Genomic DNA, 15,814 nt, shown 5'->3' with positions numbered 1-15,814 from the left:
GGCTCCAATACTATGGCCACCTCATGAGAAGAGAAGACTCCCTGGAAAAGACCCTGATGTTGGGAAAGATGGAGGGTGCAAGGAGAAGGGGACTACAGATGACGAGATGGTTGGACAGTGTTCTCAAAGCTACCAGCATGAGTTTGACCAAACTGCGGGAGGCCGTGGAAGAGAGGAGTGCCTGGCGTGCTCTGGTCCAGGGGGTCACGAAGAGTCGGACACAACTAAACGACTAAACAACAACATGGGCACAACAATGGACTCTCCAGGTGTGCTTTTTTATAAGAAGAATACAAAGCTGAAAATGAATGAACTGCAGCTAAAATCTTTTCATTTTTCACATGGTCTAGTCCTTCCCCTGCCCACCCCCCTAATATTCTTAAGAGTGTCTCTTCTCCAGTCTTCAGAGAGTGGCTGGAAGTGGGGCGGCAGAAAAAGGTCCTCCTTTCCTTCATGGCAACTTTAATCTGAAATCTTAGGCTCAAAACTGCACCCAGAGCTCAGAAACTGCTTGCATTAATGAAATTCCCTGCCGCAAAATGCGCCTGGAACAATGGGAGTTTCGAATGCTGGTTGGTTGCAGTTGACTGGATCTTGCAGCTGGAAAAGGTTCAGAAAAGTGAAGCCGAAAGGATGAAGGGAAGGACGCAACTTCCCTATGAAAGGATGGTGGCAGCGTTTGGGACGCTTTGAAGAAAATGCAGGTAAAAGGCAGAATAATAGAAAGCAGATAGAGAAGAGTTTTCCTCCCTCTCTCATGAAGCTGAATGCGGGGAAGATTCGGGACAGATAAAAGGAAAGGACTTCTTCACGCAATGCAGAGTTAGACTGTGGAACTCCCTCCCACTGGAGGCAGTGAGGACCACCAGGCTGGATGGCTTTAAAAGAGGACAGGTTGCATTCGTGAGGGGAGGGCTACCCAAAGTCACTAGCTCCCCAGGGCTCTTGTGCTTGGATCCTGCTTATAGGCTTCCCACAACTAGTCAGCCACAGTGGAAACAGGTTTCCGGGCTATACGGGGTCCCCTTTGGCCTGATCCAGCACAGGCCCTTCTTATAGTCACATGTTAGAAGTCGCAGAACACAAGAGTTGGGAATGGGGCAGAGAAACCGCCTGCACCAGGCATTTAAAGCAACCTCATAGCACTTTATGTAGGGACGCGGGTGGTGCTGTGGGTTAAACCACAGAGCCTAGGACTTGCCGATCAGAAGGTCGGCGGTTCGAATCCCTGCGACGGGGTGAGCTCCCATTGCTCGGTCCCTGCTCCTGCCAACCTAGCAGTTCGAAAGCACATCAAAGCGCAAGTAGATAAATAGGTACCGCTTCAGCGGGAAGGTAAACCACAGAGCCTAGGACTTGCCGATCAAAAGGTTGGTGTTTCGAATCCCCACAACAGGGTGAGCTCCCGTTGCTCGGTCCCTGCTCCTGCCCACCTAGCAGTTCGAAAGCACACCAAAGTGCAAGTAGATAAATAGGTACCGCTTCAGCAGGAAGGTAAACAGCAGAGCCTAGGACTTGCCGATCAGGTTGGTGGTTCGAATCCCCGCGACGGGGTGAGCTCCCGTTGCTCGGTCCCTGCTCTTGCCCACCTAGCAGTTCAAAAGCACATTAAAGTGCAAGTAGATAAATAGGTACTGCTTCAGCGGGAAGGTAAACGGCATTTTCGTGTGCTGCTCTGGTTCACCACATGACCCGGAAGCTGCACGCCGTCCCTCGGCCAATAAAGCGAGATGAGCACAGCAACCCCAGAGTCGTCCGCGACTGGACCTAATGGTCAGGGGTCCCTTTACCTTTACCTTTACATAGCACATTAAGCTGCCACAGCTTCCCCCAAATTGTCCTGTGATCTGTAGCTCCTGGTGGCCGCTAATCCTTTTTGCAAAGAGCCAGATTTTGTTGCAAACCAAGGCAGAGCCCCCCGGGGGGTGGGGGGGTTGGTAGAGAGAAACCAGGTTGTCAAACTGAATCACATTAATTCTCAAGCGTCACTGGCTGGAGGCAAGGACAGCTCACGCTGAAGTCACCCATTCTACACTCCTTTTCTTTCATTTTCAAAGCAGGAGGCAGCCTGGGAGCTCTCAACCTGGCAGAAAGATCTATTTTTAGCTTCAGTAGCACACATCCACACCTGAGGGGGGAATCCCAGGATCTTGCAAGTCATCTCAGCCACCAAAGAGATCCCGCTCATGGGTCTTAATTCATGCCAATGCTTAATCCGTCCACGCACCCTGCAATTTCCACGCCCATCCCAGTCCCCCTGAGGGCAGACGCTGGAGACAGTCCTCAAGCCCTCTGGGTCTCTCCCACAAACCCTCCTCTTCCTCCCTCACAGGCCCCCAAACCAGATCATCCATTGGTGGCACCTTGGGAAGGACCACAGCTCAGTGGCAGAACACCTGTTTCCTGCAGGAAGCCCAGGTGCAGTCAGGTAGACCAGGAAATGTCCCCCATCTGAAATCTGGGAAAGCCCGCCTATGCGGGGAATACTGAGCTCAATGTCTGCGTAAGGCCTGGACAGGTTCATGAGTTTCCAACTCCTGCCCCACTGGTGACAGAGTGGCAGGGAGTGGACTTCTCCTTTGTTTAGAGCAGGGGTAGGTAATCTAAGGGACGCGGGTGGCGCTGTGGGTAAAAGCCTCAGCGCCTAGGGCTTGCCGATCGAAAGGTCGGCGGTTCGAATCCCCACGGCGGGGTGCGCTCCCGTTGCTCGGTCCCAGCGCCTGCCAACCTAGCAGTTCGAAAGCACCCTCGGGTGCAAGTAGATAAATAGGGACCGCTTTCTAGCGGGAAGGTAAACGGCGTTTCCGTGTGCAGCTCTGGCTCGCCAGAGCAGCGATGTCATGCTGGCCACGTGACCCGGAAGTGTCTTCGGACAGCGCTGGCCCCTGGCCTCTTGAGTGAGATGGGCGCACAACCCCAGAGTCTGGCAAGACTGGCCCGTACGGGCAGGGGTACCTTTACCTTTTTAGGTAATCTAAGGTCCATGGGCCAGATGCGGCCCAATCGCCTTCCCAATCCGACTCGCAAATGGTTCGGGAAGCCACTTGCTGGGAACCCCCTGAGAGGCCTGTGCCCTGGCGCAACGCACCACTAAGCCCTATGGGAAAGATGGCTCTGGCTGTTATAGCAAAATTTGGGGTTGGCTTTTGCAGCCCAACTCTCCATCAAGGGATCCGGTGTCCTCCTAAGTTCATTATCAGAGAAAATTGAGTGGGGGCATGATCCAGTGAATGTGAGGAATGTGTTTGTTTTCCTGTTGCAACCCAGTTCCTAGAGGCAAGGACCCAGAGCAAAGGGGTGCAAGAACCTTTGAAGACTTTTGAACCTGCCCAACTCCTTTGCCAAAGACCACCAGAAAGCATCCTGCATACAGACATCACAGAAAAAGGCCGTCTGTAACAGAAATTTGGGTGTGTGCCTTGACACCTGATAATGGTCACTGATTGCATTGCCTGGTCAGTTGGGCCATTCTTTTGCGATGGTAAATACTTCAGTTCTTGAATTCAGGGATTTCGCCCGCCCCCCCCGCCCGCCCGCCTTTGTAATGCACACTGTATTTTGAATTGGAGCAGGAACCAGCAAGCCACTCCAGTATCCCTGCCAAGAAAACTCCATGGACAAAGACAACAGGCATATAAAAGTTATGACGCTGGAACATGAGCCCCTCAGGTCGGAAGGCGTCCAACATGCTACTGAGTAAGAGCGGAGGATAAGTACAAGTAGATTCAGAGCTGATGAAGCGGCTGGGCCAAAGCCAAAAGGACGCTCAGTTGCGGATATGCCTGGAAGCAAAAGGAAAGTCCAATGCTGTAAAGAAAAATAATGCATAGGAAAGATTGAGGGCACAAGGAGATGGGGACAACAAAGGATGAGATGGTTGGACAGTGTTCTCGAAGCTACAAAATGAGTCTGACCAATCTGCGGGAGGCAGTGGAAGACAGGAGTGCCTGGCGTGCTCTGCTCCAGGGGGTCACGAAGAGTTGGACACGACTAAATGACTAAACAACAACAACAATTTTGAATATCTGCTCCAGCCTTTGCCAAGCTGGTGCCCTCCAGACGTTTTGGACCACAACTCCCATCAGCCCCAGCCAGTTTAGAAAAACACGGCTGTCTAATCTGTGCCATGTCGATCTGAATATAAGTGGAGGCCGCAGGGATTCCCCCACCCGCCCCCGGGATCACAGTCTCTTTCTGACAGGGGAGGTGAATGGATCTCCCCAGATCACACACGGCCGGCTCATTCCCAGAATCACGTGCCCTTCCATTGACACAGACGTGCCGATATTTTCGCCTCCGCCGCAAGTGAGATCTCAGGTTGGGGGCAGATGGAACAGGAGATGTTTATTTCCAGTCCATGCTCAGAGAACATCAGATTCTCATAAGACAGTCAGCAGAGGGAAAACGAAAGCTTTCAGCCTGCCTCAATTCTTCCCTTTGGGCCTTTGAAGTCTCATTTTCATGCATAGGAAACTCTGAACCCACAGGAATCTGCAAAAAGACAGCCCTCGTTCTGTCAAATGCTTCTGGGTTGGTTTTTTTAAAGGGCTGCTGCCATCTCTGTGGCATTTTGTGGTTGCAAATTCCAAAAGTTCACCTCGACCTGAACTCAGACCTCCATCCTTGAGCCTCCTGCCAGCCAGCAGCCTCAATCCATGAACCATGAGGAAAGTTTTATTCCTACAGGCCTCCAGGAACTGACAGCTTTTTGAGAAAAGGGCTTTTAACAAGCTGTGGTGCTTTATTTGCTATATTTTAATAGATTTGTTTTTTATATTGCTTTAACTTTATAAGTGTCTCCTTACCTTTTAATGATTGCCTTTTCTCTATTTTCTAATTTACTTTTCTGCATCGTATGTTCTTCTTGATTTTACTGTTTTCTCTTTTTGTAAACCACTTTGGGGTTTGCCTGTTCTTACAATCAAGCCACCTGGAGGTTTCACAAAATCTGTCTTTATGCATTTAAAGGTAAAGGGACCCCTGACCATTAGGCCCCCGTCGTGGACGACTCTGGGGTTGCGGCGCTCATCTCGCTTTATTGGGCAAGGGAGCCGGCGTACAGCTTCCGGGTCATGTGGCCAGCATGACTAAGCCGCTTCTGGCGAACCAGAGCAGTGCACGGAAACGCCGTTTACCTTCCCGCCAGAGCAGTACCTATTTATCTACGTGCACTTTGACGTGCTTTCGAACTGCTAGGTTGGCAGGAGCAGGGACCCAGCAACGGGAGCTCACCCCGTCGCGGGGATTCGAACCTCTGACCTTCTGATCGGCAAGTCCTAGGCTCTGTGGTTTAACCCACAGCGCCACCCGCGTCCACTTTAAGCATTTAGCTTTATGCATTTTAACCGTGTTGTTTCTAGTTTTGCGCAAGCTGCCTCGAGTCCCTGGTGCAGGAAAAGGGTTGAGATATAAATAGCTATAGTTGTAATAATAGTAGTATTCGTGCCCCAAGCAACATCACCATCACAGGAAGAAACAAGAACGAAACAATGCGATCCTTTTCACGCTTAAATGCGCAATTGAAAGGCGCTCCTGGATTCGGTTGGCATCCGCCAGTCTCGGGAGACCCAGATCCACGCAATGCCCAGTCTGGGAATGAGCGTAAGCAAAAAATCCCCCTCAATTCCCCGCAGCTCCTGCCCTAACAAGCCACAAAAGGGCAGCATCAGAGCCAGGAAGAAGGCAGCAACCTTCTTGGGAAAACAGGTATCTCCAGTCCCGGGTGAGCCATCTCTTGCAGGGTGAGTCAGCCCGCTGGCATCTCCGAGTTCCAGGCCACATCCAGCCCTGCCAGGCCTGGTTTCGGTGCCTCTGAGAGAAGCGTGAGTGAATCACTGGCAGGTTGGTGCTGCCTTTGGAAATGGGAATTATTTGTGCAGCAGGAAGTGAACACCTCCTTTGCAGAGCGAACAATTCCACCCGGATGCTGCTCACAGAAAGAGGCACTGAGGCCACATTGTGACCCAGATGCCCGGCCCGTTATCCCTGCTACCCACAAGTGGCAGTTTCGCGGTGGTGCGGAAATGAACTCTGCACATTCTCAGAGGCACTGCCGGGAACGTTAACAGCGTTAACCCTAAGCCGGTCACGCCTCTAGGATGATCAGTAACTTCATCTAAGGAGCTTCTGCCAGGGTTGCTGTCCGCCGCAAGAACTTCTTTGGCACAGAAATGGAAGACACTGCAGACCTTGAAATCTCTCATTGCAAGAGAGGAAGATGCAGACTCTGGCTATTGTAGAGGAAAGAACCCACAAACTGTGTGTTTCTAAGAAGAACCAGGACTTTTCCACACTGATCAGTGGAATTTCATTTATGATGTGTCAGATTCATATATACAATATCCTCTCCCCCCCCCCCCCAAATCACAAAATATTGGGATCTGTTTTGCTGCTTTTACTTTACACTGCCTATTTGGGAAATATACCCTCTGTCATTTGTGACTTTGTTGATGTTTCCGCTTTTGTTTGTCTATATCTTTTGACACAGGGACGCGGGTGGCGCTGTGGGTTAAACCACAGAGCCTAGGACTTGCTGATCAGAAGGTTGGCGGTTCGAATCCCCGCGACGGGGTGAGCTCCCGTTGCTCAGTCCCTGCTCCTGCCCACCTAGCAGTTCGAAAGCACGTCAAAGTGCAAGTAGATCAATAGGTACCACTCCAGCGGGAAGGTAAACGGCGTTTCCGTGCGCTGCTCTGGTTTGCCAGAAGCGGCTTAGTCATGCTGGCCACATGACCCGGAAGCTGTACGCCGGCTCCCTCGGCCAGTAAAGCGAGATGAGCCCAGCAACCCAAGAGTCGTCCGCGACTGGACCTAACGGTCAGGGATCCCTTTACCTTTACCTTTTGATTTTACGTTATGAAAAGAAGGAGAAACCAGAGATCTTTGGCCTGTGCAAGATAGCAACTTATAGAATCGCAGAAGTGCAGAGGTGGAAGGTACCCAAAGGTCATCTAATCCAACCCCGGCAATGCAGGTCCCATTCTCCTATGGTAGCAGAGATCTGTGGTCAAATGAGCAGTTCTCAAAAATTTGCAGAATCCCAGCTTGGTTTTTGAACAATCCTTTGAGAAGCCATGCTCTCTGAGGCTAATCTCTCCCTCTCCCCTAAATGAGAAAAGCCCCAGTCTGTTGCTGCAAAAGATCACACACAAATGCACACTCATTCTGCAAGTGCCAAAGTTCAAAAAGCGTCATCAGGAAGGGAAACATTTTGCTTTGTACCCGGGCAAGAGCTGCCAGCTAATGTGGAAATGTTTTGGTGAGAGAGAGAGAAAAGGTGCAAGACTTCACGGTTCAGTCTTTTTTAAAAAAAAAAAAAAGTTTCAGTGTTGTCAACTAGTTGTTGTTGTTTTAAAAAAGACACCAATACTTTCCTTGAACTCCAGCGAGGGCCGGGGAAACCCTCTCGGTTTGGCTCACCCAAAAGCGCTTTCGCTTCACAGGAGGAAAAATATATAAGGTTAAGAGTCGAGTTTCTGCCTTTTCTCCCCAAGACCTTTGTTACGAAAAACGTATGTTAAAAAAACAGGAAAGTGTGACTGTAAATTGCCAAGAAGCAGCAAAAGGTCCAGGATTCAGAAAATAAAGGACTGGGGGGGGGGTGGTGTTGTTGTTTTTTGCTTTGGCGTTCAGGTCTCAGGTTGACAAAAATCACTTTGCATGTCAGACGCTAACTGGGTCAAGGGAACAAATTATGAATTGGAGATACAGTAATACGAGATAAGGCCAAAGGGAAGGGCTTGCTCCTCATTTGGCCGCCTCCTGGGTTATAATTAGATTTGGTTAATTACATTTCCCCCCACCTTTCCAGACCAAGAGCTTCACACTATCCATCACATGACTCTCTGTCAGCTCCAACTTACCTGCAAAGGACGGAGGACCAAGGTGTTTTTTTCCTGGAAGCCCCTTTGTGATAACACACAAACACCAGCACAGCATCTTCTATGCTGGCTGGTTTTCAAGCAAGCATCTCCCTCAGTTCTTCCTGGAGAGGAAGCCAGCGAGGATTGAACCCTCAGGGTTACTGGTTTGTTTTTGTTTTGATTATGTTGTGTTTTGATTATGTTGTGTTTTTATCCTGTGAACCACCCTGTGACCTGTGGGAATATGCAAATTTATTTGGTGGTATGCAAATTTATTATTATTATTACTGTTGTTGTTAATCATATGGCTCAGTCAGTAGAGCATGAGGCTCTTCATCTCTGGGTTGTGGGTTCAAGCCCCACATCGGGCAAAAGATTCCTGAGTTATTTGGAAAACAAGACTCCAAGGTGGCTATCACCTATGGAGGCTAAGGCTCTGAAAAAACTTAATATGGAGGCCAAATGGCCAAAATACTGGGAGATACTAGAACAAGATCGAGACACATTGAGATTGCAGAGTTTTGAGAAACTAAAAGATAAGGTGCGAGACTGGTTACATTATTATCAAATAAGAGAAGCCTTTAATCTGGATAAAGAATAGGCTTCCAGGTGGAAAAATCGAAATTAGAAACAGAATTGTTAGAACCTAAGACCAAGAACTTGTCAAGAATGTATAACTTGCTGTTGAAATGGAATACTCAGGATGAAACAGTCAAATCAGCTATGATTAAATGGGCACTGACTGGGAAAAGTTATGGACCACCGATATGAAGTTTACGGCATGTAATGCCTTAAAAGAAAATATTATGAAAATGATATATAGGTGGTACATGACCCCAGTCAAGCTTGCAAAAATTTACCATTCGCCTGATAATAAATGTTGGAAATGTAAAGAAACTGAGGGAACATTCTTTCACCTTTGGGGACTTGCCCAAGGGTTAAGGCTTTCTGGGAAATGATATATAATGAACTAAAAAAGGTATTTAAATATACCTTCCCTAAGAAACCAGAGGCCTTCCTTTTGGGCATTGTCGGCCAATCGGTGCCAAAGAAAGATAGAACACTCTTTATGTATGTAACAACCGCAGCAAGAATACTTATTGCAAAGCACTGGAAGACACAAGATTTGCCCACTTTGGAAGAATGGCAGATGCAAGTGATCGACTACATGGAGTTGGCAGAAATGACTGGCAGAATCCGAGACCGGGGAGAAGAATCAGTGGAAGAGGACTGGAAGAAGTTCAAAGAATACCTACAAAAACATTGTAAAATGTTTGAATGTTAAAATGATGTTGGATATAAAAATAATATGGCATCAGGAAATTGGTAAAAAGAAATATGCAAAAATGATGTGGAAAAGAAGGGGTAAGACCAGAGTATTCTTATGTTGTGATTAATTAAATGATATAAGGGCTAAGTCATAATGAACATGTGAAACAGTGTTTAAAAGAGAAGGAAAGTAAATGCATAATAGGTTGAAATATACAATATTGAACAAGACTGGAAAGAGGGTAGGAAATTGCTAAAATTGATTGTGTAAAGGAGAACACAGAAAAGTGAGATGTGAGGAAGTCAGGAAAGAGGGCTGTAGAGATAGTAAATGCAAGTAATAACTTTCTTTCTTTTTTTCCAGGTTGTGCTGTTTTTGACTCTGTTTGTTTTTCTTTTTTGATTCCTGGTTTGATTGTTGTTATTGGTGTATTTTCTTTGATTTTGTTTGGTTATGAAAAACCTCAATAAATATTTATAAAAAAAAACACCAAAAGATTCCTGAGTTACACGGGGTTGGACTACTAGATGACCCTCGGGGTCCCTTCCAACTATAGGGGTCTGTGAAAATCGCCCCATTGCGTGCTAAAGAGATGCTCTCCCGCCAAGCTACCCCACAGGATGTTGATGTAGCCACAAGGTTGCTTTTTTAGGATGAAACAGCCAGCTGGTGTAGTGGTTAGAGTGCTGGACTGTGACTTGAGAAAGGGCAAGGTTTGAATCCACCCACTCAGCCCCCAAGCTCACTGGTCAAGCGTGGGGGCCACTCCCTGCCTCTCAGCCTAACCCACCTCACAGGAAAGGATTAAATGGGGGGGCGGAAGAATGGTGAATGCCACCTTGAGCTCCTGGCAGAAACTGGTGGGATATAATAAATGCAAGAGATAAATATAATAAGCTTCAGGAATCCTTGCCACTGAGAAGCCAATCATTCATATTTCTATGAAGCAGGCAGGATCTGACCAGTGGGAAGGCTCCATGCTGCAAGTGGGTATGGGACGCGGGTAGCGCTGTGGGTTAAACCAGAGAGCCTAGGACTTGCCAATGAGAAGGTCGGCGGTTCAAATCCCCACGATGGGGTGAGCTCCCGTTGCTCGGTCCCTGATTCTGCCCACCTAGCAGTTCGAAAGCATGTCAAAGTGCAAGTAGATAAACAGGTACCACTCCGGCGGGAAGGTAAACGATGTTTCCGTGCACTGCTCTGGTTCGCCAGAAGCGGCTTAGTCCTGCTGGCCACATGACCCGGAAGCTGTATGCCAGCTCCCTTGGCCAATAAAGCGAGATGGGCACCGCAACCCCAGAGTCGGGCACGACTGGACCTGATGGTCAGGGGTCCCTTTACCTTTACTTTACAAGTGCGCATATGGGGGGGGTGCCCCAGAGCAAGCTTCAGCTGGCAGGGCCCGCCCCCACCCCATACAAGGCCCAAGAGGCCAAGCAAAGGCCCTTGACAGCACAGTGTGAGCCCTTGTGCCTGAGCAAGAGAAGCCCATAAGATGGGTGAGGACATTTTTCATGGGTTTCCGGGGGGGGGGGGGGAGCAGCAGCCCCCACTGCAGGCACCTCGAGCAACAGGCTGGCCAGAGCAACAAGAAGAAAAAGGACCCAAGTTCAATCCTTGTCAGCTCCTGGTAAGCCTGGCAAGAATGTCCCCAGTCAGAAACCCTGGCAAACTTTTGTTGCTGGCGGTCAGTGCTGACAATATTTAGCTGACCATATTTAGCTAGACAATCACAAAATTAAAAGACGCCTGCTTCTTGGGAGAAAAGCAATGATAAACCTAGACAGCATCTTAAAAAGCAGAGACATCACCTTGCCAACAAAGGCCCGTATAGTTAAAGCCATGGTTTTCCCAGTAGTGATGTATGGAAGTGAGAGTTGGACCATAAAGAAGACTGATTGCTGATGAATGGATGCTTTTGAATTCTGGTGCTGGAGGAGACTCTTGAGAGTCCCATGGACTGCAAGAAGATCAAACCTCTCCATTCTGAAGGAAATCAGCCCAGAGTGCTCACTGGAAGGACAGATCCTGAAGCTGAGACTCCAAGACTTTGGACACCTCATGAGAAGAGAAGACTCCCTGGAAAAGACCCTGATTTTGGGAAAGATGGAGGGCACAAGGAGAAGGGGACGACAGAGGACGAGATGGTGGGACAGTGTTCTCGAAGCTACCAGCATGAGTTTGACCAAACTGTGGGAGGCAGTGGAAGACAGGAGTGCCTGGCGTGCTCTGGTCCAGGGGGTCTCCAAGAGTCGGATACGACTAAACAACAACAACAACATTTAGCTAGACGCTCCAGCAGCCTGATTTGAGTATAATGCAGATTCCTCTCCTCTGCTCCACCTCCCACCATGCGCTGGGCCAATGGGAACATTTTTCAGGTGAACCAGCGGCAACTGCAAACATTTGCCTACCGGTGTAATTTTCCCTTCTCTTTTGCAGCATGCAAATCAAACCGAAACTCCGGTTGGAATGCATGTGTCTGTGTGTAGACTATGTCAGAAGAGGCTGCAGCTGGATCAGGCCCAAGAGGGCCCTCTAGTCCTGCCTCCTGTCTCATGGGGGCCAACCAGATGCCCATTATGGGAAACCCGCAGGCAGGATCCGAGCCAAGAGCAACACTCTCCTCTCCTCCTGGGGCTTCTAGGAACTGGGATTTAGAAACATTTACTGCCTCCGACTGCGCAGGAAGGGCAGAGCCACCCTGGCTAGGGGCCATTGAGAGACCTCTCCTCTATGGGATTCATAGCACCATAGAGTTGGAAGGGACCCTACGAGTCATCTAGTCCACCCCCTGCAATGCAGGGTTAGCAAAAGGGCTGCCAGGTCTCATCCTGTCCTCCTGGCCTACTTTGTAGAGCAGGGGTTGGCAAAAAAAATTAGCAGCAGGCCAGTCCACAATCCCTGACCTTGTGGAGGGCTGGAAAAGCGGCAATGGGGGGGGGGGCTGGAAGAAGAGGCCTCCTCCTCACTCCCCAGCCCCAGCGCTTGCCTACCCAGGTGGGCCTGATCCAGCCCAGGGGCCTTAGTTTGCCGACCCCTGTTGTAGATGGTGGTTTTCCAGGACACTCACTCGCTAACCAAACCATACAGGTGGCCGGGGTATAAATAATAAATTCTTATAGGGCTATAAGACGCAGATGGTGCTGTGGTTTAAACCACAGAGCTTAGGACTTGCCGATCAGAAGGTCAGCAGTTCGAATCCCCGCGACGGGGTGAGCTCCCTGCTCCTGCCCACCTAGCAGTTCGAAAGCACGTCAAGGTGCAAGTAGATAAAGAGGTACCACTCTGGCGGGAAGGTAAACGGCGTTTCCGTACGCTGCTCTGGTTCGCCAGAAGCGGTTTAGTCATGCTGGCCACATGACCCAGAAGCTGTCTGCGGACAAACACCGGCTCCCTTGGCCTATAGAGCGAGACGAGCGCCGCAACTCCAGAGTCGTCTGCAATTGGACCTAATGGTCAGGGGTCCCTTTACCTTTACCTTATACTACCGCCAGAGCTAGCCCCTTTGGAATCAGTGGACTTGCCACCATGTAGACACGCATCTATCTATCATTTACTCCATGTACAGCCAGCGTGTACCTGATTCTCAACACTCATTCTGTTTCAACCTTAGGACAACCCTCTGAGGTGGGTCAGGCTTGCAGAGAGAGGCCCTGGCCAAAGACGAGCGTCCCAGCTGAAGGAGGATTTGCATGTGGGTCTCTCTAGCCCTTGTCCAGCACCCTGGATCCCCATACAGGATTGCGGGGGGGGGGGGCAAATGGGACAACGCTGAAGGCGTGCGGCTTTTGCAAGAGTTCAAAGTGCTTTGCATTATCTCGGTAACCCACGAGAGTCCTATAAGCCAGAGCAGCCCAATCTGCACCTTCCATATCTCAAAAATACAACTACAGCAAGGGGAAGTGTTAACGCATCCCTAGAACGTGCTTACTCGAAAGTAATCCCAACCGATTTCAAGGGGATGCAAGTTAGTCCATGGCAATTTAAGAAACAAAACCCAAGAGACCAGCTTCTGGATTGATGCCCTTGCGGATCTCTCCCATTTTTAGATATTCAGCCTCTTTCACCGCCTGAAAAACGTGCAGGCAGGCAGGCAGGCAGGCAGGCAGGCAGGAAGGAAGGAAGGAAGGAAGGAAGGAAGGAATAGCTCTGGCTTCCAGCTCCCTCGGAAGGTGGAAGGAAGGAAGGAAGGAAGGAAGGAAGGAAGGAAGGAAGGAAGGAAGGAAGGAAAGAAAGAAAGAAAGAAAGAAAGAAAGAAAGAAAGAAAGAAAGAAAGAAAGAAAGAAAGAAAAGCTCCGCTGGGTCTTTCAAGCGCACGCGGAGTCCCCTCTGTAATAAGGGGAGAATCACAGACCTGTGGAGTTGTTCGGGACCCCGAGAGTCCATCTAGCCCTACCCGCTGCCACGCAGGTAATCCCAACTCAAAACCACAATTCTGGAAACCGGACCGGAGCCCTCCGGACCAAGCCAGACGCATTGGCTTAGGACCGGACCGCCCTCTCGGGGCTGGCTCCCCAGAAAGCTCGCAAGAGGATGGGGCCCCTTGCCCGGCAGGATGACTCCGGAGCGAGGAGGGGACTCCTCACCTGGACATTTCCGGACCCGCCGGTTCCTCCGCTGCTGCTGGGACCGGGACAGGGGGGCGCGGCCGGCCCGGCAGGCGCCGAGGGCGTCGGGGGTGCCGTGGCAGCGGCGGTTCCCACGTCGAGGCGCATCGCGCGCTCCGTCCCTCCGGCCGCGGGGTTGCTGCGCCCGAGCTGGCCGGCTGTCTCCGCCGCCTGCGCTCCGCCCCGGGAGGTGGAGCCGCCGCCCTGGGCGCGCCCCGCGGGAGGAGCCCCGACGGCGGCCTCGCTTGCTCTCGCCGCCCGCCCCAGGTCTACCCTCGCAACAACAACCCTGCGAGGATGGCCGGGAGCCCCAGTGGCCGGGGGGCGGGGGACGAGGGACAGGCGGCTGGCCCAAGCGCCCTCCCCGGGACGGAGGAGCGTCATCGGGGCACAAGCATCAGGGCCAGCCTCCGGGTCACGCAGTAGCCAAATGCCCCCAAGAACCCAGGGAGGCAGATAGACTGCGCCTGGCTTGGAGGCTTCATCAGGACGTAAGGAGAGCCTGTCAAAAAAACGAAGATCATGGCCACTGGTCATCACCTCCTGGCAAATAGAAGGGGAAGAAATGGAGGCAGTGAGAGATTTGACTTTCTTGGGCTCCATGATCACTGCAGATAGTGACAGCAGCCACGAAATTAAAAGACACCTGCTTCTTGGGAGGAAAGCAATGACAAACCTAGACAGCATCTTAAAAAGCAGAGACATCACCTTGCCAACAAAGGTCCGTATAGTCAAAGCTATGGTTTTCCCAGTAGTGATGTATGGAAGTGAGAGCTGGACCACAAAGAAGGCTGATCACCGAAGAATGAATGCTTTTGAATTCTGGTGCTGGAGGAGACTCTTGAGAGTCCCATGAACTGCAAGAAGATCAAACCTCTCCATTCTGAAGGAAACCAGTCCTGAGTGCTCACTGGAAGGACAGATCCTGAAGCTGAGGCTCCAAGACTTTGGCCACCTCATGAGAAGAGAAGACTCCCTGGAAAAGACCCTGATGCTGGGAAAGATGGAGGGCGCAAGGAGAAGGGGACGACGGAGGATGAGATGGTGGGACAGTGTTCTCGAAGCTACCAGCATGAGTTTGACCAAACTGTGGGAGGCAGTGGAAGACAGGAGTGCCTGGCGTGCTCCGGGGTCACGAAGAGTCGGACACGACTAAACGACTAAACAACAACAATATACATATCCAGCATCTTGTTCTCGCCATGGCCTAATGGCTAAAAACATAGGAAGCGAGATAGAGTGCCTCTGGACCTGGAGGTTCCATAAGATCCTGGCTGGTGGATCAGGCCAGTGGTCCACCCAGTGCAGCATCCTATACTCACAGTGGCCAGCCAGACATCCCGGGGGGAAAGCCCACAAACAGGATCCGACCACAAGGAACTCTCCCAAATTGGGATTCTCAGAAACTTAGGAAAGCTGCTTTGGTCACGGCAATCGCCTCTCCAACCTGCGCAGGCAAATGTGAAATGAAAGCAGCCATTTGCTGTCCTTATATTGTTCTGTTATGCGCCATTCGATTTATTGGGAATTTCTAAGAGAAATAACGCAGCATGGTACCCAAAACACGAATCACCCACAAACACAACCCTGTCACATTTTTAAATAATTATTTTAAGTTGCTTTGTGTCTCATCGGAACCACTTGCCGCCACTGCCATCTTTGTGGGCCAGAGCCCAGCACATCAAGAGATATCTGGTGCCCCAAGATCTCATGGGCTTCTGCAGTTTGAAGGGACCGAGAGGGTCATCTAGTCCAACCCCCTGCAATGCAGGAATCATAGCTCAGTCTGAGCCACGAAAGCTCATGGCCCACTTGTGAGCATCGTGAGGCTCTTAACTTTGCAGCCTGAACTTAACAGCGCTTAGCTTATTTTTTACTTGCTGTTTTGTTAATGTTTTCACAATTGTTTTATAGATCATAAATGCCATATTGATTTGTTAATCAAATAATAATTAGGCCCTTGCTGTAATTTTGATGTTCAGCTTATTTTTTAAATTGCTGTTTTGTTAATAATTGTTAATAATAATAATAATAATAATTGTTAATTCAATTTATACACAGTACTGCATTTT

Source organism: Podarcis gaigeae, assembly GCF_964106915.1.
Source record: "Podarcis gaigeae genome assembly, chromosome: 8".
In the NCBI taxonomy this organism is placed as follows: Eukaryota; Metazoa; Chordata; class Lepidosauria; order Squamata; family Lacertidae; genus Podarcis; species Podarcis gaigeae.
The sequence above is the reverse complement of the archived record's forward strand: the minus strand, read 5'-3'. Positions refer to the sequence as shown.